At 42.2% G+C, this 21,967-nt stretch overlaps 1 long non-coding RNA gene across 1 annotated transcript; it reads right to left on the bottom strand.

Moving 5' to 3' along the window:
• Window positions 1-16,564: 16,564 nt before the first annotated feature.
• On the bottom strand, window positions 16,565-17,521 carry LOC308590413. The gene is made up of 2 exons (XR_014009771.1): window positions 17,204-17,521; window positions 16,565-17,070 (listed from the first exon to the last, which is right to left on the bottom strand). It is a non-coding gene; the product is annotated as an uncharacterized lncRNA (long non-coding RNA).
• Between the last annotated feature and the right edge of the window lie 4,446 nt (window positions 17,522-21,967).

The following is a 21,967-nucleotide window of genomic DNA, read 5'->3' as shown; positions in this document are numbered from 1 at the left end:
TTCAGTTCCCCTGGGAATGTCCCCGTGTCAAGGGACAAATTGATAATTTCAACCAGGGGGGTCCGCGCAACATCTGGACACTCCCTAATCAGCCAAGACGGGCACGGATCAAGGAGGCAGGTGGTGGGCCTACCAACTTGGAGGAATCTATCCACATCAGTAGGGAGTATCCGATCGAAATGGTCCAACACTGGACCTGAAGTCAGTCGAGGGGCCTCCAGTTCAGTCACTGTGTCTAAATTGGCAGGGAGGTCACGGCGGAGCAACAGGACTTTCTCCGCAAAAAAGCTTGCGAATGCCTCACAGCTGTGGGTCGAATTTGTGCTTAAATTTGGTTGTCCTCCTAAGGACGTTATTGACCTAATTATTCTAAAAAGTTGTGCCGGGCGAGAGCTAGCGGATGCAATGGAAGCTGCAAAGTAAGATTTCTTAGCAGCTTTCATAGCCATCTCATAGGCTTTCATAAGCGTCCTATAAGATGTTCTTGAGGCTCCGTCACGAGTCCGTCGCCATAATCGCTCTAGCCGTCTGAGATCCCGCTTCATTTTCCGGAGCTCCTCAGTAAACCAAGGGGCCCGGTTTCGACGGGGTCGCAGAGGACGCTTAGGCGCGATCTCATCAATGGCTGCCAAGAGCCGGTTATTCCAGTCCTCAACAAGGTCATCTAATGAGTCGCCAGGAGGAGCAGGGTTCCGCAAGGCTTGTCGGAATCTATCAGGATCCATCAGTTTTCGCGGACGAGCCCAAATAGGTTCGCCACCCGAGCCGGGGAGGAGCGGGAAGTCAATCTTGGCTTTTAAAGCGTAGTGATCAGACCATGGCACTTTCACAGCAGGGAGCATGATCACATCTATGCCAGCCCCAAAGATCAGATCCAACGTGTGGCCTGCTTGATGAGTGGGGCCCAAAACAAACTGGGAGAGCCCTAGTGTTGCCATGGAAGTCACTAGGTCTAGAGCCTGTGAGGAGGGAGCGGCATCGGCATGGACGTTGAAGTCTCCCAAAACCAGTAGGTTTGGGAACTCCAAGGCCCAGCCCGCCACCACCTCCAGCAGATCTGACAGGGTGGCCGCAGATGTGCTGGGTGGTCGGTACACCAGCCAGACAGCCAAGCTCTCCTTGGTGCCCCACACGAGACCAACACATTCAATGCCAGAGATCGCCGGTGATGGCAGAGCTCTGAAAGAGCAATCCTCCCGGAATAACAATGCTACTCCTCCCCCCCGACCTACAGTCCGCGATTGATGGAGGACAGAGAAACCTGGGGGTGTTATCTCATGTAGGGAGACTACTTCGCCTTCCCGTACCCAGGTCTCCGTCACGCAAGCCAGGTCAATCCCCTGCGAGACAAAAAAGTCACGCATGGTGGCAGTTTTGTTGCCTATGGACCTGGCATTGCACAGCACCAATGACGGAGGTGTGTAATCCTTGTTTTCCCTACCCTCATCCCTTGGGATGGGGCGTAGATTGGAAGGGGTTCGAGGATCACTGCATCTCGAAACCCTTCGCCGATAGAGATATCTAGCCCTACCGCCATTCCTCCCTAGCCCTTCAATTGTGGAAATCCTAGATCCCATACTAGCCTCCCCAATAGATGGGTAACATCCCCTCAATAACAAGTCATCCTTGGGCCAGGACTCCTGGGTCAAAATGGTATGGGAAAGAGGTGGAGGTCTGATAGGGTAAGTATCCCTAGAAGATAAAACCCAACCAACCGCACCCCAAGCGGGGGGGACAGTCCCATGGTGTTTCATTAACTGTCAATCCCCCTCTCCCTCCTGGGTTAATTGGAGGATTGTTGGTTCTATCTGTGGCTGTGGAAGTATTAATGAGGTATGTGTTATAAAATGTGGATCACTGGCCAACAAAGAGCCAGATTCGAATTCGGAAGATCTGTCCATCCTGTCTTGCCAGGAGTACAGTAGAGAAGGCTGATCATTCTGATAAGTTTTTGGAACATTAGGCAAAGGTCCAGATGTAGAGTTGGTGCTGGATATCTCCAGATTGTCAGCAACATAGAATTCTTTAGGTGTTGTTGCCATAGAAATGTCGGAGGTGCCAAATTCCTCATCTAATTTGGTGTCGTTTGAAAAGGGAACAGGGAGTTGCACTGATGTCTTTCTATGGGATAAAGAGCTATTGGACGTCTTTAAATATTGTGCTCTAGGCTCTACTGTCCTTATATTTTGGGTAGAAATCTCAGTCTTTATACTCATTAGCCTCTTCTTCAGGTCTTGTAATTCTAGGCTTACAGAGTTCTTTTCTTCCTTCGGGCAATTAGTATTTCTAGTGTTGAGCTTGGTTTCCTTTATCCGCATTAGCTTTGACTCTATGCAAGGGACCAATTGCCTCCTTGTTTCGTCTTTAAATACCCTCACTGGGCGGAGAGAGTGGGACCACCATAGAGTATCCTTTATCTCCATGAGTCGAGATGGGAGGGTTGATGACCTAAAGGTCATAAATAGGCGCATGGTGTTTCTCAAGGTAGGCAGGAAGTGGAAATTTTCTAGATCTACATTTCGGTAATGGTAATTCAAGAGCTGAGACAAGGACATAGTAATTTGTCTGCGGTTCATCCACCTATGAGTGTATCGGTGAATCTCAAGCATTATCTGGTTCGTTTGCAAGACTTGACAGGACCTCACTTCATCCATAGTTTGAGTTGGTGAGTTGTTAACAGAGTCATTTCTTATCATCCCTTGGGCATTTAAAGGGGAGGAACTAGTATCCAATTGTTTCTCAATGTTAACTATTGAGAAGAACCCTTCTGCAATATATGTTTATCTTTGATAGCTACTCTGAATATCATTTTTCTAATATAAATTATGCTGTTGTAAATTATGTTAGCAGTTGAAAAACCAGGTGCAGATTCCCAACATCCCCTGCCCCCTTCATTAGGGATCTGCTATTTGATGGATTTTTGTTTAGTAAAATTAATACTTTATTATTTCATTCTTAATCAATGAAATCCAGCTGCTTTTGAGGTCCTGCAGACTGCTGTTTTCACCAAAGCTGTTCACTCAAGTAAAGGAATCATGAAGTTTTGTGATCATTAATCAAAGAGCCATTTGGAATCACTGCCCTGTTTGCTTTGACTGTAGCAGAAGGTGAGGTGCACATTAGCCACACTTCCTACTGCTAAATTGAACCAATTGCTATTTTCTTAAGAGCAACATTTGGCAATTGTATTACACACAGAGATTTCTTTTTCAAAACCCAAAGGACCAAACCACTTAAAATAAAGACTACTGTAGATAAACTTTTAACTTGTTGAAGTTTTTTAACACTTGGTTCCAGTGAAACTATGAGTCAAGTTGGAATTTGCACAACTGTCTCTTGTGACCTACCACAAGGTAAAAGTTTTCCCCCAATCTCCTTTAGTGAAAACCTTTCAGAACTGGTTGTTAGAAAGCTTTAATATACAACAAAATTTTAGGCCATGAATTTGTCAAATCTAAACAGTAAACTTCAGCAACATCAGGAGAAGCAGATCTCTAGCCTAGCTTTACCTCTTTGGTGTTGGGAGATAAAAGGAAGCTGGGTGAAAGGCAAGGGAGCGTGATGAGAGGGCAGAATGGTGAGCAGAAGTGGAGGCACTTACCTACAGAGGCCTCAAATTCAAGTTGTTGATTAGGAAGTGCCCTGCTTGAAAGACCAGTTGTGAAGCAGGAGGTTCTTGGCTGAGCAACAGAACCTGCAAATGTTTATATTAGCCTGCTAAGAGGCTACTAGCATTGAACCTCCTCACCTTCTGCCAAACAGTTGAGGGACACAGTGATCTGTTCCTCTTTGACCAGACTGCTTGGTTTTTGAATTACTAATATAGTACAGTAATTACTAGGGACGCGGGTGGCCCGGTGGGTTAAACCACAGAGCCTAGGACTTGCCGATCGGAAGGTCGGCAGTTCGAATCCCCATGACGGGGTGAGCTCCCGTTGCTCGGTCCCTGCTCCTGCCAACCTAGCAGCTTGAAAGCACGTCAAAGTGCAAGTAGATAAATAGGTACCGCTCCAGCGGGAAGTTAAACGGTGTTTCCGTGTGCTGCTCTGGTTTGCCAGAAGCGGCTTAGTCATGCTGGCCACATGACCCGGAAGCTGTACGCCAGCTCCTTCGGCCAATAAAGCGAGATGAGCGCCGCAACCCCAGAGTCGACCACGACTGGACCTAATGGTCAGGGCTCCCTTTACCCTTTACCTTTACAGTAAATACTAATGGAGTAATTCCTGCTCCCTGCAGGAAGTGGTAGAAGTACAGCTGGTGCACATTTTGCTTGTGGTAGCCTTTGGAAAGAACCAAAAAAGGGGCAGAGCCAGCCTGGGATCTGCTGGATCCCAAGCCAACTCCACTACTTTCACTTGACAGCATCAGGCCCTGTACAGGCCCAGTCAGCATGCCAACTCCAGGCTGACATACTTCACAGCTGCCTTTCTTCTGCCCTCTGCTTCTCTGGCTGGTACAAATGATGGGACTGTCCCTGCCACTGCCCAGCCAGGTTTTAGATTGCTCGGCCCTTCTATTATTGCTACTATATAAGGCTAATAGAATTTCATTATTTGGCTCATTGATCAGAATGTGCTGCATGGAAGTCTAGCATTTTCATTCTAGTTGTTCTTAAAACAAAAATGTAACTGAGGGTGGTTTTCACTGATAGACAAAGAAATATTATGCACCTACAGCTTCTGTTAGTTTTAGCTCTCTTGAAAATATATTAGTATTTTGTCATAATTGTTTCCTTTTTTATTGTTTTTAATAGATTTTAATTAGGGTCCCATGCCTGGCCTTTTCAAAGGCTTTATATACACAAAGCAGATAGCTTGAATTAATTAGCCTTTTTTACTTTTTTGAATGTAGTATACAAACCTGTTGTCATCACAACTTCATACTGGTCTGTATCTTTTGCTGTGACATGCTTAACAACAGTACAATTTTAGCAGCAGGGATACTTGAAGAGAGATCCCAGAGGGCAGCCTCCGCTATTTCTTCCCTAGGAGGGTACCAGCAGTGCCTCCTATTCACCAAGAGGCTGCTGTAGAGGCAGCATTGGGCAGGGGGCTGTTGAGGAGGCAGCAGACCTGGTCTCCATTACTGCCACTGTGGCAACAGCAGCTGGTGATGCATTCCTTTGTAGGCCAGATTTGCTGCCACTATGGATCCTGCCTCCTGAAGTGAGCACCTCACCTTGCCTCATGGGTGGACTGACCCTGCCTAGTATAACCACCTGTAGTGTTCTGAGGGTCATTCGATTTCTGGGAGCAGACTGGGGGGCATAGGGGAATCCAGGAAGAATAAGGAATTGGTGAAAATTGCCTCTGTGCCTCTGCCTATGGGGGCATCCTTTGTGACATCACTTGGTGCAACTCTGGATCAAAACTACTATAAAAATGAGATATGAGCAATAATTGACCAACAGATTATATTACTTGCTGTTTTAGAATTGTCTGGATGGCTTTTCTAATATAATATCCTCTCTCATTCATCTCTCTCTTCCCCTCTGTCTGTCTACACACACATACACGTGCTATTTTTCTAGAAAAAGAAGTGCTGGAACTCACCATGAACATCCCCCTTCTTGTCTTATAATAGTAATGGTGCCCACCTGAGAGGTGCTGAAACTGAGTTCCGGCGAGTTCCGGCTGAAAAAAAGCCCTGACACACAAAAAGAGATCTTAGCCATTCTCTTCTTCCTTCCCCTGATTCTGTTGCTATGGCTACTGCAGTACCCCCATCTTGTCTTTATAATAATAATGATACTGACTCAAATTATAGAAAATGCATTCCCCCCCCCCCCGCTTTGGAGTGGTGGGAAATGTATGTGTGCAAATATTGCAAAAGGCACGTTCTCTTTCATGTATAAAGTGAATGCTTAAAGTTGGGTAGCTATTCTTAAAGCACAGTGCTCAAACAATCTATATTCAAGAACTGCAGAAAATCTGTTAATGATATTGGAACTTTAATGGCACTCTCCAGCCCTTGACCATGCTGTGCTTCACTCGTACACAAGCTCTCCGATAAGACAAATGCGAGGACAGAGGAGCTGCTTCACAGCTGATCTCGTGGGCGCGGGGATTATAGCTGCCTTGCAGCTGATGGAGCCTGGGCAAAGTGGCTGCTTGAGAGCAGTGAACAAAGACGATGACTACAGCAAAGAGCTCCAACAAGAAGGCAAATGGAGGTTGCCCTCAGCCGCACTGCAGTTTAAACAGCATTGGCCACGCCCCCTGGCTAACCTGATTGGTTGCCCGGGGGCGTGACTCAGCTGGGAGTCCTAATGACATGGGCAGCATTCCCTCTGCCCACTGCCGGGTCACTGGGAGGTCCCAGATGCACGTCTGCAGTGCCACCCACTGGAGAAGGGGAGTGGTCTAATGAAATTGGAACTGTAATAGCACTATCCTAGAGTAAGGACTGCAGCCAGTCAGATAACAAGATGTAAGTAGATTTGAGACATTGATTGGTTTTGGGTTTGTTTGTTTTTAACCAAGAAAAAGAAAGTTAAGGTAAAGGCATGAGAGAGAAGCCAAGCCAGAAAGCCAGTCTGGAAACTCTGTTATAAAGCAAATTATGATAGTTTTATTGGGAAATTTCCTCCATTTGTTCTGGGCTGAAGGCATGCTATCCTTAGGCCTTTCTTCAGTGTGCGTTTCATTTTTGTCCAGTGTTATTTCCAAGTGAAGAACAAAGGGAAGGTACCTATCTATGCAGGAACAAAGGAAAATGGAGCAAGCTTCAATATACGCACTTAAAGCAGCATTGTCAAGGGTCACGCTAGATGTGACATCAAATTTTTGTGAGTGAAACTCTTTTTTTCCCTTTTACAATAAGAAGCCACAAGGACTCTCAGCCTGGATAGGAATAATGGCACGGTCTCCCCGCCTCACCATTTTATTGCTGAAACCACCCCCACTCCTGGTTCAGATGGCACGATTATAAAAACCGATTAGATAAGCTTTACAAATGGGAGGGGGGAAGATGAAGATTCAGTGGGAAAATGGAAAATCTAAGCCTCTGTACAAAAGGAACAGGAACAGAGCAAAAACCAAAGCCCTTTGGCTGCCGCCGGAGAAGCAAGGAGAATTGGTTCTGCTGGGTTTTGGGGAGATCTCATGAAAGCCTCATGAGATTGTGGTAAGCGAGGCTTCAGTGGCAAGAGGGAGCGGGCAAATGACAGCTCCTTCCTGTTTTGCCTCGGTGGCAAAACAAGACATGCTGCCTCTGCCACATAACATCCCTGGATCTGCTTGACATGTAGCCTTCAATGTGTACTTTGTGCAAGAAGTCACCAAGGCTCAGTTCTGCTCATGTGATTTTAACCCTGAAAAAAATATGGAATAAGAATAAAGTGGTCCTTGGCATCTTCTTCTACGAAGCTGTTGGGAGTGGACATTATGAGTTTTGGAGCGCCATCAGTATGCTGGTGACACTCAGCCTATTTCTCTATAATATCTACCCATATGTTTAGAAAGTTATGCTAATTTTAATCTGTTTTAACATTTTAATTGTTGTATGTTTACAGTATGGTTGTTAATTTTTCTCTTCATTGTTATCTTTTTATAAAATGCTTTGAGGATTTATTTATTTTTTTACACTCAAGTGGTGTGTAAATTTTATCAAATAAATAAATAACATATTAAACCAGCTGCTGTGTAACTAGAGAAGCCCTGCTCACAAGAGATATGTTTTCTGAGCGTGTGGAATAGGAGATTGCAGCAAGATCATGCTAGCTAGTGTGAACACAGCCTGCAGGCAAAAGGGAATACTGCAAATGGCAGCATTCCCAATTGCATGCATGTTCTCACATGCACAGGCTCTGGACTCAGCTACATTGGCAAAGAAAAAGCACTTTATATGTGTTGTATATGCACTCTAACATTGTGACACCAGATGGCGCTGTGGAGTTCCATTTTTGCCAATCTGATTTCTCATACAAAGTTTACAACGCGTTTAACTGAAGCGCTTCTTTGATGTGTCTAGATCCAGCCTCTGTCTGTACCTGCAGCTGCATGTACAGAGGTTGGGAGCAGGATGTGTGGATGCAATCCTGCCCTCCATTCCATGCATTTCAATAACCACACTTATATCTTGCGAGCAGGCCTAGGAAAGACCCAATCATTATCGGATTAGGGGGTGGAATGTTGTTTTTAGATTTGACCCTTCATTTTCCTAGAAAGAAAGCACATGCTTCCCTGATTCTCTCCCATCAACTATGAAAACAAAACTGTCATAAAGTTCCTTAAAGCACTTTATTATTTGCTTAACCGAAAGAAGAACAGAACGGTTCTAAACGATTATATTTATAAAAGAAAGCACAGCTTCCTCCATGAGTAATGAAACTAGAGCCCCAGTCAAACTTCATTGAGATAATTACCATATTCTCATCCACTTTCTTCCATTGTGAAGGTTAGATGAATTATTCCTTTCCTCTGCTTTTCATTCACAGAGTAGCTGCTTTATTCCATCACACAGACAAATGCATTTAAATTGATACATGAATGGCTCTATGGGTTAGGAATTATTCTTTTCTGGCGGCATAACCTGCAGAATTTAACGTGCAGCTGCTAAAGGGTTTTTTGGGGGGGGAATTTCGGTGATCAGGAAAAATGACTTCATATACATACAATTTAACACTTCACTATTCATTATTAAACACCTGTCACAGTTCCTGAATAGGAAGAGCTGAAGAGTGGTGCATAAGATCTTAGAAGGGACAATTAATGGCTAGTGGAAATTTTTCCTCTCTTTATACTCCACGGAAAACAGGTTATTCTCAAGCCACCTTTTCGGCACAATTCATGGTGGATATCTCTAGGCATAGGCTTGCTCAAGTCAGAGTGAATGAGAGCTGGCAACACTTGCAGGGATGCTTGCATTTAGGTCCCCCCCCCCTCTTCAGTTCAGTCCGCTTTAATCTAACAAGGCAACACTTGGAACTTGTAAAGACAGCTGGATCAACAAAGGAGAGAAAGAAAACAAGAAACTATGGAATGGTGCTGAAAGAATATCCTTTAACCAGGACAACCTTTAACAAGGAAAATCACCCTCTTTTACTGTTCCTCCCAGGAAAAGGCAATCCTAATAGTAAAAGTGAGAGCAGGTGGGAAAGGTTATACACTGTGAATTGGTATTAATCTCAGTCCCCAGCAGGCATTTGTGTAAGTTACAAAGACAGCAAGTAATTCCAAATGGTTTGGCAGCCACTGCTAAAAAGAGAGCTAAGGACAGCCATATAATGCTAAGCAGGATTCGCTCAGCTTTCAGAGGGGAAACTAAGCAGATTCTGGCAGGAGTGTATAATACACTGCACAATGGACCTTTTATTTATATGAATATTGAAAAATCAGCTGCTACAAGAAAGAGATAATGAAAAACAAACAGAAATGTTTTCCATGATGAGCAGAGGCTCTTATAATGATCCTCTTTGCTACAGATATACTGAAAATCTGCAGCAAATTAACATAATAAACATAGGATAAAATAACTTTTGTCCAGAACATTATGCTGCTCTGCACATCGTTTGAGAGATCACTTATTTAAACTTTTTAAAAAACATGTCTAGCTCTGCACAGATAGCAGTGTAGAAAGGGAAAGTAGGATTAAAAGACTGTGACCCCACTTATTAAGCAAAATAAACATTGATTGTTGGATCTTGATGCTATTCATTAATTATTATTAAAGCCTATTTACATTTACTAAATCTCACTGCTTCAGAGGTTACTGGGATTTGCTTTCAAGGGTGGCGCTGTGGGTTAAACCACCTAGGGTTTGCCACTTGGTAGGTCAGCGGTTTGAATCCCTGCGAGGGGTGAGCCATGGTACACCAGCATCAGCACAATTGGATGGTGCCTTCATCTGCTTTATGAGGAATGTTTGAGACATTTGGAAAAGAGGACACTGAGGGGATCTATAATAGTCATCTTCAGATATCTAAAGGGCTGTCATGTGGAGGATGGAGCAAGCTCTGGAAGGTAGGACTTGAATCAATGCATTCAAGTTGCAAGAATGGAGATTGCGACTAAACATCAGGAAGAACTTTCTGACAGTAAAAGCTGTTCAACAGTGGAATGGACTCCCTCAGGAGGTTGCGGACTCTTCTTCCTTGGAGGTTTTTAAGCGGAGGTTAGATGGCCATCTATCATGGATGTTTTAGTTATGGATTCCTGTATTGCAGGATGTTGGACTAGACAATCCTTGGGGTACTTTGCAACTCTACAACTCTATGTAAAGCAGGGGTGGTTAACTTTTTTCAGCCTGAGGGGTGCAGTACCTTCTGAGCAACCTTTCAGGAGCCATATGTCAGGGGTGTGCGGAGCCAGAGACAAAAGTGGGAAGAACAATGAATGTAACTGTTTCATGTGCGCTATGTTAGCTTCTACACACACACACACACACACACACACACACACACCCTTCACTATTCTTCATCCAGGCAAGCAGTTATTGGAATTAAAGGACATATTTTAGTCAGGCATAAATAGTCAAGGAGATTGTGAAGCAAGGCTGCTTATGGGAACAGGCAGTGGGCCTGGGGAAGAAGTGTGAAGGGAATCCTGTGGAGACCTGAAGGGTCACATTCAGCCCCTAGGCCTGAGGTTCTCTGCCCTTGATGGAAGGTAAGCCAAACAAACTCCTTCCTCCCTGAAATCTTGGCAGTATTTCTCTCATTCTCCCTTGGCTTTACAGCCGGCTTCTTTTTGTTCCCCCACCCCCAGAAAAAGCTAGAGCCCACCTCTAACCAAAACACCTCTAAAATATGGATAAACTTGATTTGTCCTCCTGTCTGTTCTTCCCTTACAATGACCAGAGGTCATTGCTAGCAACCTGAACTGATACCTCTATGCATTGCATGTTTCAGTGACCCCCTGCAGTCATTCTGCCAGGCTGCAACATGGCTCAGTTGGAACCAGCAAGGACCTGCTAAATGTTTGGCAGGTTTTCAGTAAGGCAGTAACTAACATCCACAGAAGTATGGTGCATGGTGGATACAGTGACGCAGGTGAATTAATGTATCCAAATGCCTGGAAACTTAACTAGAATTCACCCTCCAACCTCATAAATAGTCAGTATGTCCAGAGAAGTAGGTGATTTATAGTTTAACATTTTCCTGTGATCTGTCATTTGCTCTTTCGCTTTAAAGCTAAATCACTCCAGAAATGCACAAGAGGGGGGGAAGGCAAGGAGAAGTCTTTTTTATTTTTAATTAGAGTGCACTAAATGGCAATAAAGTAATGTGAATACAGTGGAGACCTCTTAAATCCATAACAGTAAATCTATTGCTGCAACAGGTCCATCCTTTATCTGATATTCGTTTAAGATCGTTTCACACCTGAAGTGTAGCGCTGACATGAATTGGTGCTAATAGACTCATGTATTTAAATAATTCAATAAAACATCTGGAAAGGGATATGCCTTGTGACTTTCCTGATGGAAACTTGTTTTGTGCTGTATGAAATGTGAGGAAATTGACTATGCTCATTACTTGAAAATCAGCCATTCAGTCGCTTTCTTCATTCATTATTTTGGTTGAATATTCATTTCTTATTATTCCTATCCAATTTTGTTGTGATGGCTCAGGATAGGCTCCCAGTAGCACTCCCCCCCCCCTCATATTCTGCTTTCATAGAATGCAATAGTGAGCATTTTGTCTTAACTTCATGCTTCCCTGCTTATGTGGCATCTTGCAGGCTTGCAGCCTTCAGGGTACAATTCAAAGTGCATATTTTGACCTATAAATTAGCTTGGTTCAAATGTATTTACAAGATCATCACCTCCTCTATTCCTCTGTAATTATATTTTACTTTAATTATCTTCAATGTGAGAGACAGTGAGGTGAAGCTGTTAGTTAGTGGATTGAACTAGGAGCTAGGTGTCAAGGATTCAATTCTTTCTTCAGTTCTCTGGCTGATTTTGAGCTAGTCACTCTCTCTCTGCCTAATCTACCTCACAGGAGTTATTGTGAGGATAAAAAGGTGAGGAGGAGAACCTTGTATGCCACCTCATGTTCTTGATGAAAGGTGGGATATAAGCACTGTACAGTACAATAATAATTTCAACTATGCATTTTTTAAGGAAGCGCAAGTTGCAGAGCTTCAATGTAGCAAGAGGGAAGTTGTGCATACGTCCCTCCAATATGGCATCTCTACTTACAGCTTGCATAGGGTAATAAGAAGCATATGGATAGATAGTTGCCATCCCACATCCCTATCCACCAAAATGGCCATGCAAAGCCCAAACAGTTTAAATAAATCTGATTCTTGGGAGGTGCTAGAAGTTGCAGAGAGTATTTCAATAGAATTCCTCATTCTTGTTAAATCAACCTTGTTCTTTTTACTCAAATTAAATCTCTATAGCTACCCCATCCTAACTAGTAAAAAGTTAGTCTTCTTCAGCCCCTAAGATGCTGAAAATAATTTGACATGTACTTGCTTTTAACAATACATTTGCTATCTGAAACTATAGGGATCAATTTGGTGTGAAGCAAAGGGATAGGGGGAGGTACCATCCACCTGTGTGTGCCTTAATGTGTGCATTTCTCCCTTCCTTCCCAGAGAACTAAGGCAACTTCTATATTTCTCCTTTACTGTCTTCATTTGAATTTGTTGGGGCCAAACTGCACATACTAAATGTTACATTGTGTGAATTTTTTTTTCAAATGCAAATAGCAGGCTCAGTAGAGCTCAATTAGGTTCTGGAGTGATGGGGAGGTGGTGGGAAGAGAAAAGGTGACACACAGAAAAATCGCTCCCCCTCCAGTGTTGCACTAATGGAATCTTTCCTCTCATGCAAGTAGCAATTTTGGAAGGGCAATTTTCATCTAGACCGTGATAGAGGATGAGAGGGTTAAATTCCTCCACCCTCTGTAGATTTGGTAGCCCGATCAATTTGCATCTGGACAAACATACAACTTAAGATACGTAATTAGTGTCACATGTACTTTGGCCACAGATGCATGGCAATTTTATTTGGAACACTGAGTTTCTTTAACAGTTAAGTTATATTGAACTTCCACTTTGAAAAAAGAACACATCTTGAGCAACCCACAGACTACTGAATTACTTACTACTAGCTAATCAAGGAAGGTATTTTGGAATAATTGTAGATAGTTCTGTGCCACTGTAAAATTAAGAAGATGACCCGGAACAAAACTGTGCCTTTGAATTTGATGAAACAAAAGGAGGCTCCCTGGTAATTATGATGACCTTATGCAGTTTTATTCCTTCTTCTTTAGCACAAATAGCAATGTTCTGGTTTAATTGATGAAGCCTTTTAAAATATGCTTTCCCTTTTGCTTCTTTGACCTTGCTTTGTTGTGGCTATATACTAGTCAGAAAAATTATAAATGATTCACAACTTCCCTTTTTTTCTTTACCATTTAACTAGAGGGTCTAAAATATATGAGCCACTGCGCACACATGTGAAATGACAAGTTTCCTGGCTTGCAATTCAATTGAGATATAAACAGAAGAATAGTGGACATGAAAAGGAACGTGGGGTCAACAGAAGAGAGTAAAAGGAAAGGGGAATGATATGTTGGCAAAGTTTTAAAACAAAGCAAAACAGGGATTTCCAGGACCAGTAAAAGTCAGTGGACCAGGCTAGTCCCCTAAATGTTCCCCGGCACCTCCTTCCCAAAGCCCGGGAAGCTTCTATCCAGCTTAGAGAGGGAGGCACGATGTTCACACACATGACTTCAGGAAGACATGTGCATGAAGTCGCCCCCCCCCCCTCCATTGCCTTCACAAGCTGGCTTTAACTGTTCCCCTACAAAAAAATTCACCGCACACCACTGATGTGCACCTATTCATTTCAAACTTTCCAAAATAGTATGTGAACCAAAGCAAAGATCTCCTTTAAAATTCACACTTTTCAATTTTTGCAGCTCAGTTTTCTAGCCAAAAAAATGTGTACAGGAATGCATGTATTAGGGGGAGTGCCCATAAAAACCCATGGTATCATGAAAAGGACATACAAAAATGCATTCTGTTTGGGGGAGCAGTTTGCAAAAATGTGCGTATTGGGAGAAATGTTCATTAAAATGCAGACAATTTTTAGGAGGGTCCCTTTTTTTAAAAAAAAGGCAAGATGATGATGACAAAGTGAATTTAAGATTGGTGGGGGAAATGAGAAACTGAAATAGACCATTTTATCCATTCCTAAATAAGAGTAATGGCAGAGGAATGGAGAAAATGAATGCTAAGGAGAAGCAAATCATGGAAAACCTTAAAAATTAAAGAGAAGAAAAGTTGTTTAAAAAAGAACAAAGTAATATTATCTCCATAATAATAATAATTTATTATTTATACCCCGCCCATTTGGCTGAGTTTCCCCAGACACTCTGGGCGGCTCCCAATCAAGTGTTAAAAACAGTACATATTAAAAACTTCCCTGAGCAGGGCTGCCTTAAGATGTCTTCTGAATGTCAGGTAGTTGTTTATCTCTTTGACATCTGCTGGAAGGGCGTTCCACAGGGTGGGCACCACTACCGAGAAGGCCCTCTGTCTGGTTCCCTGTAGCCTCACTTCTCACAATGAGAGAACCACCAGAAGGCCCTCGGCACTGGATCTCAGTGTCCGGGCTGAATGATGGGGGTGGAGAGGCTCCTTCAGGTATACAGGTATATATACCTGTATACCTGAAGGTATATCCATATTGAGCACTGTTTCCATTTCTGGATAATCCGCCTCAAACAAGTAAACAGCCAGGTCCAAACCCAGAAACCTATTTGTACTTATATAGACACATGGGCCTGCTTTGGTTGTGTGTCTCTGGCTCTCCCTATAACTCAAAATGGAGGGAGCAAATTGGGTTGTGAAAAGGAAGGGACATAAAAATCAACTTTCTTCATGAAAATTTATGCAGACACCATAGATGCAGGTGGATTCAGTCTGTACAAAGGAGTTTCTGGGCTTGAGAAAAGACGGCCAGATTGAGACACTCAACTAGACAATGTGCAAAGCATCACAACAGGTGGTTGAATTACTGTGGACTCCATATGTCCTCAAAGCTGTTGCAACCAAGCTTAGAAATAAAACACTTTCTCATATGATCTCATGGTATGACTCCTCATCCAGAGGCTGATCTAGTAGTGTCATAACTGGTAACTCTCTGAAATTTGGGGTGACTAGAGCCAGCACCTCTGCCACCACTTTCTTCCTCTGTTTTTTAATCGGCCATTGAGATTTGCAGCTCAATTATCATTTTGCATTTACAGAGCAAAGATCTTTCTCTATTTTAAGATCCGCATTCAAGAAGACAAATGAACTTGCCATTTCACTGACACTTGAAGTACTCAACAGTACTTGGCATATGAAGTAACCTTAGCCGTGGAGTTCTTACTGCTTTCACCATGTTATAAAACACATGTAAGCTGACTTTGCCTTGGAGTGTGTGCATGCATATGTGCTTCCAAAGTTGGTTATGTTGTGGAGTAGCGATAAAGATGTGTCTCTCTGTTGGTGTGCTTACATTTTGTTAAAGAGGGATTTTTTTATGGCTAGGCACTCTGTTGTTAACCTTGCGTTCTAGTTGCATCTGCTTAGAATTTGCCTCCTGCCACCAGCTTCTTAAATCAAACAGTCCAAAGGGATTGTTTTAATGGCAATCACATGGTCCTTTGGACAATATATTTTTCAAGATGCCAGACATTAAATACTGGTTCAGCTCCCTGGTAATCCCTCTTGAGGATTCCAGTGCTTCATTATAAATGACCCTGCGAGGTGAACGGTAGCAGGCACTGCACTATTTATCTTGTAATTGCCGTTCTTTAGAATTTTGGCTGGGACACGACTACTATTATACTGCAGATGTAAATCAGTTCAGATAGCATGAAAAACCCAAGTAAGACTCCAATCCTTCATGCTGCTGTACTTGTGTACACTCCACTGAAAACCATTGCCCTCATCTGCATGTTACTGAGTCAAAGAATACATCTATAGCCATGCAAACCTACTAAACCCTAGTGGGAAGGGCTTTTGTTTACTTAATCACATGTTTGTGGCAGTGGTCTCTGATACCAGTAAAAACAAAGCTTTGAGTTCAGGCTTGCCCTTGGTTTTCATTTGATTATTTAATTGCTATACCGCTTAATATATTAAAAGTATCTTTAAGCGGTGTGCAAACAAGAAGCAACAACAGACAACTTAAACAAGTATCACAAAAATACACAGTTACATATAAAAATGTTGCCTCAGTGTGAAGTTACTAATATATAAAAATCAGCCCAACATGACCACAACAAGAAACTGCCGACAGCATACGAATCAATCTGGCTAACCTGATTCAAAAATACACACTCACACACAAAAACAATTCACCCTGCAGCTAACCAAAGACAACCAACCACACTCTAAGCCACCCCCAACCTCTCTCACCACCAGGGAAATACAACAAGAGAATAGTAAGAGAACCCATACAAGTAACGCCGACAGAACCCCTCTCACACACTAAGTAGAATAATGGAAGCATAACCACACCACTCCACACACCATTCTCCCCTCTTTCCATTCCTAATTGTTTAAACCAATTCATGAACTTGTACACTGACCACTAATAATGAAACATATGTTGTAGATATTTTCCCACATTTATTATGCTATTTTTGTGATACACAAATGGCATGAGAAAACTTGGTATACTTGTTTGTATAACATTTTTCATGTTTATAAAACCCAATTTTAAAAAATCAAGATCCTTTTCCTTCTGACACAACCTCCCTCACAGCCTCTGGGTTCTCACTCAGGGTCCAACAAACTCTCAGCTCATGCACAACAGTCTTACCATGAGAGGAGCTCCTGGAAACAGCAAACATCACTCTAGTCTCTCCCTCTAGACTTGCTGTTTATGAGCAGGCCCCAGGTGGATGGCATTTCCTCAGGCTGCCCACAGCTGTGTCCCATTCAGCTGCACCCTCCACACTCAGTTCCAGGTGCAGCAGGTTTGTTGAGTTTCCCAGGGTGGCCAAAGGATGGGAAAAGCCCCCCTCCACTCACAGCTCTTTTTTCATTCTCTCTCTTCTCTTCCTTGTCCTCCAGCTGATTTACACAGAAGAAAGAGATTGAGATGCAATGGAGGCACCTCCTGGAGGAAGGAGGAAGGTAATAATCCCAGAGCCTCCCTCCATGCTTTTTTGGAGGGTGTCCCTGTTGTGGTTGATAGAGGTGATTTAAAAAAATCAATTCTCCTGTCAGACTGGGAATATCCCCTCACTTACCCAAGTTTACGATATTCCACCATTCTTCAGCAGAGTTTCTTTTCTTTCAGCAATGTAAGCAGCTCACGTATATGTCAAACAAAGCTTTAATAACAAAGAAAACTGTAACACAATAACATACTGTCTGAAAGAAACTAAAGCAACCTCATGCGGCAAGAATGACAGTTGGTCTCTCTAACTCAGGCATCACCAAACTCGGCCCTCCAGCTGTTTTGGGACTACAATTCCCATCATCCCTGACTACTGGTCCTGTTAGCTAGGGAAGATGGGAGTTGTAGTCCCAAAACAGCTGGACGGCCAAGTTTGGGGATGCCTGCTCTAACTGAACTTAGCTGAACACCCAAAGGGAGGGGCTGATTCCGGAGCACAACACAAAAGCTCCGCCCACCAGATGCCAGATATTCTATTATTCAAATTAGGTCCCAGTGTTTTTCTAACAGTCCCAACCTTCCAGATCAGTCTTTCAGGAGGCTGCAGTTGGAAAAAGGAATAAGAAAAAAAAGCACATTCCCTTTTCTGTCCTGTGTCTTTTGAGCAGAGTTCCACTCTGGATCAAATCCAGCAAAAATAATAAACGTGATACAGTCAATAAAGTGCAGGGTTTAGATGTGAACACTTCATAGACTGACCTATAAAGCTCTTTAAGTGGCCCAGAGCAAGATGCTATCTTTCAACCTGCCCTGCCCTCCAGTGATACTGTGTTGTTCTGAGCTCCTTGAAGGAAGAGCAGGATATGCTTTCATCCCTCTTTAGAGGTCAGAGTACCATTGTGCATGTATGCCTTTGCAAGCACAAGGGTTAGAAATTAGCTTCTTTTTGGGGGGGGTGGGGGAGGTCTTTTCAAAGGACTGGATACCTTTTCACATTTTGTATGTGGAGGCCAATCAAACACGACACTGAATAATACAGGAGCCCCCAATGATATGGAATGCCAGTTGCTTAAAATTATGCATAAGAAATAACCACGATGCCTGTTGGAGCAAGAATTCTTCATAGCATTAATGTTCGTAGTCATCTTGATTCAACAGAAGATCATTTAAAACTAGCCTAAATCTATGCAGTAATCCATGAATATATTAGCAACATTATCTTCTAAGATAAATGGGGGGGGGATCTTGAAACGTCATTAGCCAACTTTGTATTTAAACAAAGCTTTGCCTTGTCTGGAAATAAATATACTTGGATTATTCATGAGTTAGGAAGATTCATGGACATAATTGAGAGGAAACTGATAGTTTTAGATGAGCAAAGACACTGAATGAATAATGATAAATCGAAATAGTTCCAGTATTTGCAACTAAGAGGCATTGTTTCAACTTTTACCAGAAAAGGGAGCCACAAAGGTCACTTTGACCAAATTTGAAACAATCTTAATTAACACCAGGCCAACAAGGAGTGTTCAAATGGTATTCCTATTCATTATAGTTCAGTTGTGTTTCTGAGCACAATTAAAAGTGTTGGTGCTGACCTTTAAAGCCCTAAATGGCCTCGGTCCAGTATACCTGAAGGTTCAGTATACCCCCATTGTTCTACCAGGACACTGAGGTCCAGCACAGAGGGCCTTCTGGCGGTTCCTTCACTGCGAGAACCACTGCAAGGAGCAGCCACCAAGACCACATAACACCGGTCTTGAAAGACCTACATTGGCTCCCAGTACATTTCCAAGCACAATTCATAGTGCTGGTGCTGACCTTTAAAGCCTTAAATGGCCTCGGTCCAGTATATCTGAAGGAGTATCTCCACCCCCATCGTTCTACCCAGACACTGAGGTCCAGCACCAAGGGCCTTCTGGCAGTTCCCTCACTGTGAGAAGCCAATTTACAGGGAATGAGGCAGAGGGCCTTCTCTGTAGTGGCACCCGCCCTGTGGAACGCCCTCCCACCAGATGTGAAAGAGAAAAACAACTACCAGACTTTTAGAAGACATCTGAAGGCAGCCCTGTTTAGGGAAGCTTTTAATGTTTGATGCATTACTGTATTTTAATATTTTGTTGGAAGCTGCCCTGAGTGGGGCTGGGGAGGCCCGGCCAGATGGGTGTGGTATAATAATAATAATAATAATAATAATAATAATAATAATAATAATAATAATAATAATAATAATAGAAGACTTAATGTAATGTAACTTTACATTGGAAAAAAATGACTAATGTAAGTATTTCAAAAGCAATTTGGGTTCAGATTTTAACTAAAGGTCCAGCATCATCTGGCTGTGTTAATTTCAAATAAAATCAACATTGATTTATGTTCTGATGGCACCTTACTTCTCTCATAGATTAAATAAAATGCCTAAGAATGGTCGCAATAGGTGTAGTCTATATTATATGTGAGTTGACCTAAAATATGGAATGGGGTGGGGGTTATGCAATTTTGACCAATTCTTAGGCATCATAGAATTGTAGAGCTGGAAGGGGGCCTGAGGATCATCTAGTCTAACCCCCTTGGACTAGGGGGTGCAAGAGTATGCAACTGTATGGGGATTGAACCTGCAGCCTTGGCAACATCAGCACCAAGCTCTAACCAACTGAGTTGTCCAGGCTGCTATCAATATTTCACGTTTCCTTCTCCTTTTCCTTTCTATCAGTTAAGCTATGTCTTACCTCTATTGGAGTATATGGTAATTAGGGACGGGGAAGAATTTCAGTTTGCATTTTAATACAAACCTATCTAATTCACACTTTGTGAAACAAAATATAAAGTTAAATTTAGCTATCCTTTGAAATTCACACTTCTGCAAATCTTGCAACTCAGTTTCTCAACCCAAAAAAGTGTGCAAAAATACACGTATTGGGGAAAGTGTGAATAAAGACACATACGTTGGTGAAAAAGACTATTCAAATGCATTACATTATGGGAATTAATGCACACAGAAAATGCTGAATAATTTTAATGCAAATTTCCTTTTTTACAAAAACAAAACAATGCTGGGGAAATGTGACAAGTCTGGAAAAATGAGAAATGGAAAGTGACAGATTCATACATCCCTACTGCTGTTCGTCTCTACTCAGCAGAGTTGGAACCAACAAATCAGTTTTCTCCCCCCTTTCTCTGACCTCTTGAAGACTCTACCCTGAAAGGAGAGGGATCATCAGTAGCAAAGTGGATATATTTGCAGGAAGCTGCCACTGAATGGAAGAATCAGCAGAAATAATTCATAATCTACCCAAGTGTGTAAATGTGAGTAGAAATCCCTTTGGATTCAACCCAATGATACTGGCTAATGCAGGATTTACAGGTGGGTAGGACTGGGTTAACAGAAAATATATCATGACTGGCCATCTGTTTCCTATTGGTTGTTTCTGTGCTGCCTTAAAACATAATTAAAATGTTTAACAAGGGGGAAAAGATAACAATGGAAACCATGCTACAGTTATACTTAAAGGGACACTTTTGAACATAACACAATTATATCTATCTAATTGTACTTTGTGCCACACCATTGCCTGAGAAACTGAGTAAATGTAGACATTTTAATGATGCAGTTGGTATATAATTACATGTTTCACAATTTTATTTGATACGGATCTCTCTGACCTCATTTAAAAATATGCTCCCATATGCTAAGCACAGCTATTTTCAGATGCAAACCACATTTCTATTACTCTTGCTTGAATAGCTACCTGAGCAATATTTTAAGTGTATTAACATTTGTAGAGGGGGTTTTTTCTAATGAGTAAGTTCAATTATATTTTAATAAGAATTTCTGGAACATCTAGTGTTAGCTTTTTACTGGTTATTTATGTAACTATGGTGCTTATTTTGTTTGCAATGCATTATTATGCATGCTGGAAAAAGTGCCAATTTTTTGACAGTGCTTTATGTCTAATGACGACACTGATAATAAATAGTAACAAACAAACAAACAAACAAAAACACCATTGTAACATATTGCTGCATTATCAGATTAGAGTCCAGCTCTTCACTCTCCACTCATGTTGATGACTGTTAATGACTGCAATTGGTCTTACAGGAAAAAGCAAGGGGTGAGATGGCTAAAAATAGCTTTATCTTATTTTACATGATAACAGTTGTCAACAGGTTTACCACACTTATCAGCCAATCACCCATTCCCACCACCCTTCTGAGTAACACCCCTCCCCACCCTCTCACTATATATAAGGGTCTGGTGACTTCTGTTTCAGTGTATCTGAAGAAGTGTGCATGCACACAAAAGCCTATACCAATTACAAACTTAGTTGGTCTCTAAGGTGCTACTGGAAGGAATTTTTTTATTTTGTTTCGACTGTAAATGTAGACATTTTAATGAGGCGCTTAGTACAGAATTTAATGTTTCGCAATTTTATTCAAATCCAGAACTCATTTCTTTTATTGTTGCTTGAATAGTTACCTAAGCAATATTGCAGAGTCAGGCTGGGAAGACCTGGGGGACTTGGAGTTCAAATCTCCAATCAGCACTCAGTGGTGAAGTTCACTGGGTGACCTTGGGCCAGTCACTGTCGGTCAACCTAGCCAAACTCACAATGTTGTGAAGAAAAAAAATGGGTAGGATGGACAACCATGTATGCCACCTTGAGCTCCTTGGAAGGAAGATGGCATATACATTGAGTATTGTAGATGATCAATGGTTGGGATATTCCTTGTGACTGATCCAAGGAACATTGCCCTCATTATTGTTTGGTCTCAGTCACCCTTAATGACATTAACACATAGCCATATTGGCTGCATTGGATTGTAAGATCATTCTTTTTATACCATATCTTGTTTGGCTTAGATCAGCCATGTGACCAAGAAAGGATAAAAAAAC

The sequence above is a fragment of the Podarcis bocagei genome, assembly GCF_964188305.1.
Source record: "Podarcis bocagei genome assembly, chromosome: 1".
In the NCBI taxonomy this organism is placed as follows: Eukaryota; Metazoa; Chordata; class Lepidosauria; order Squamata; family Lacertidae; genus Podarcis; species Podarcis bocagei.
The sequence above is the reverse complement of the archived record's forward strand: the minus strand, read 5'-3'. Positions and strand labels throughout refer to the sequence as shown.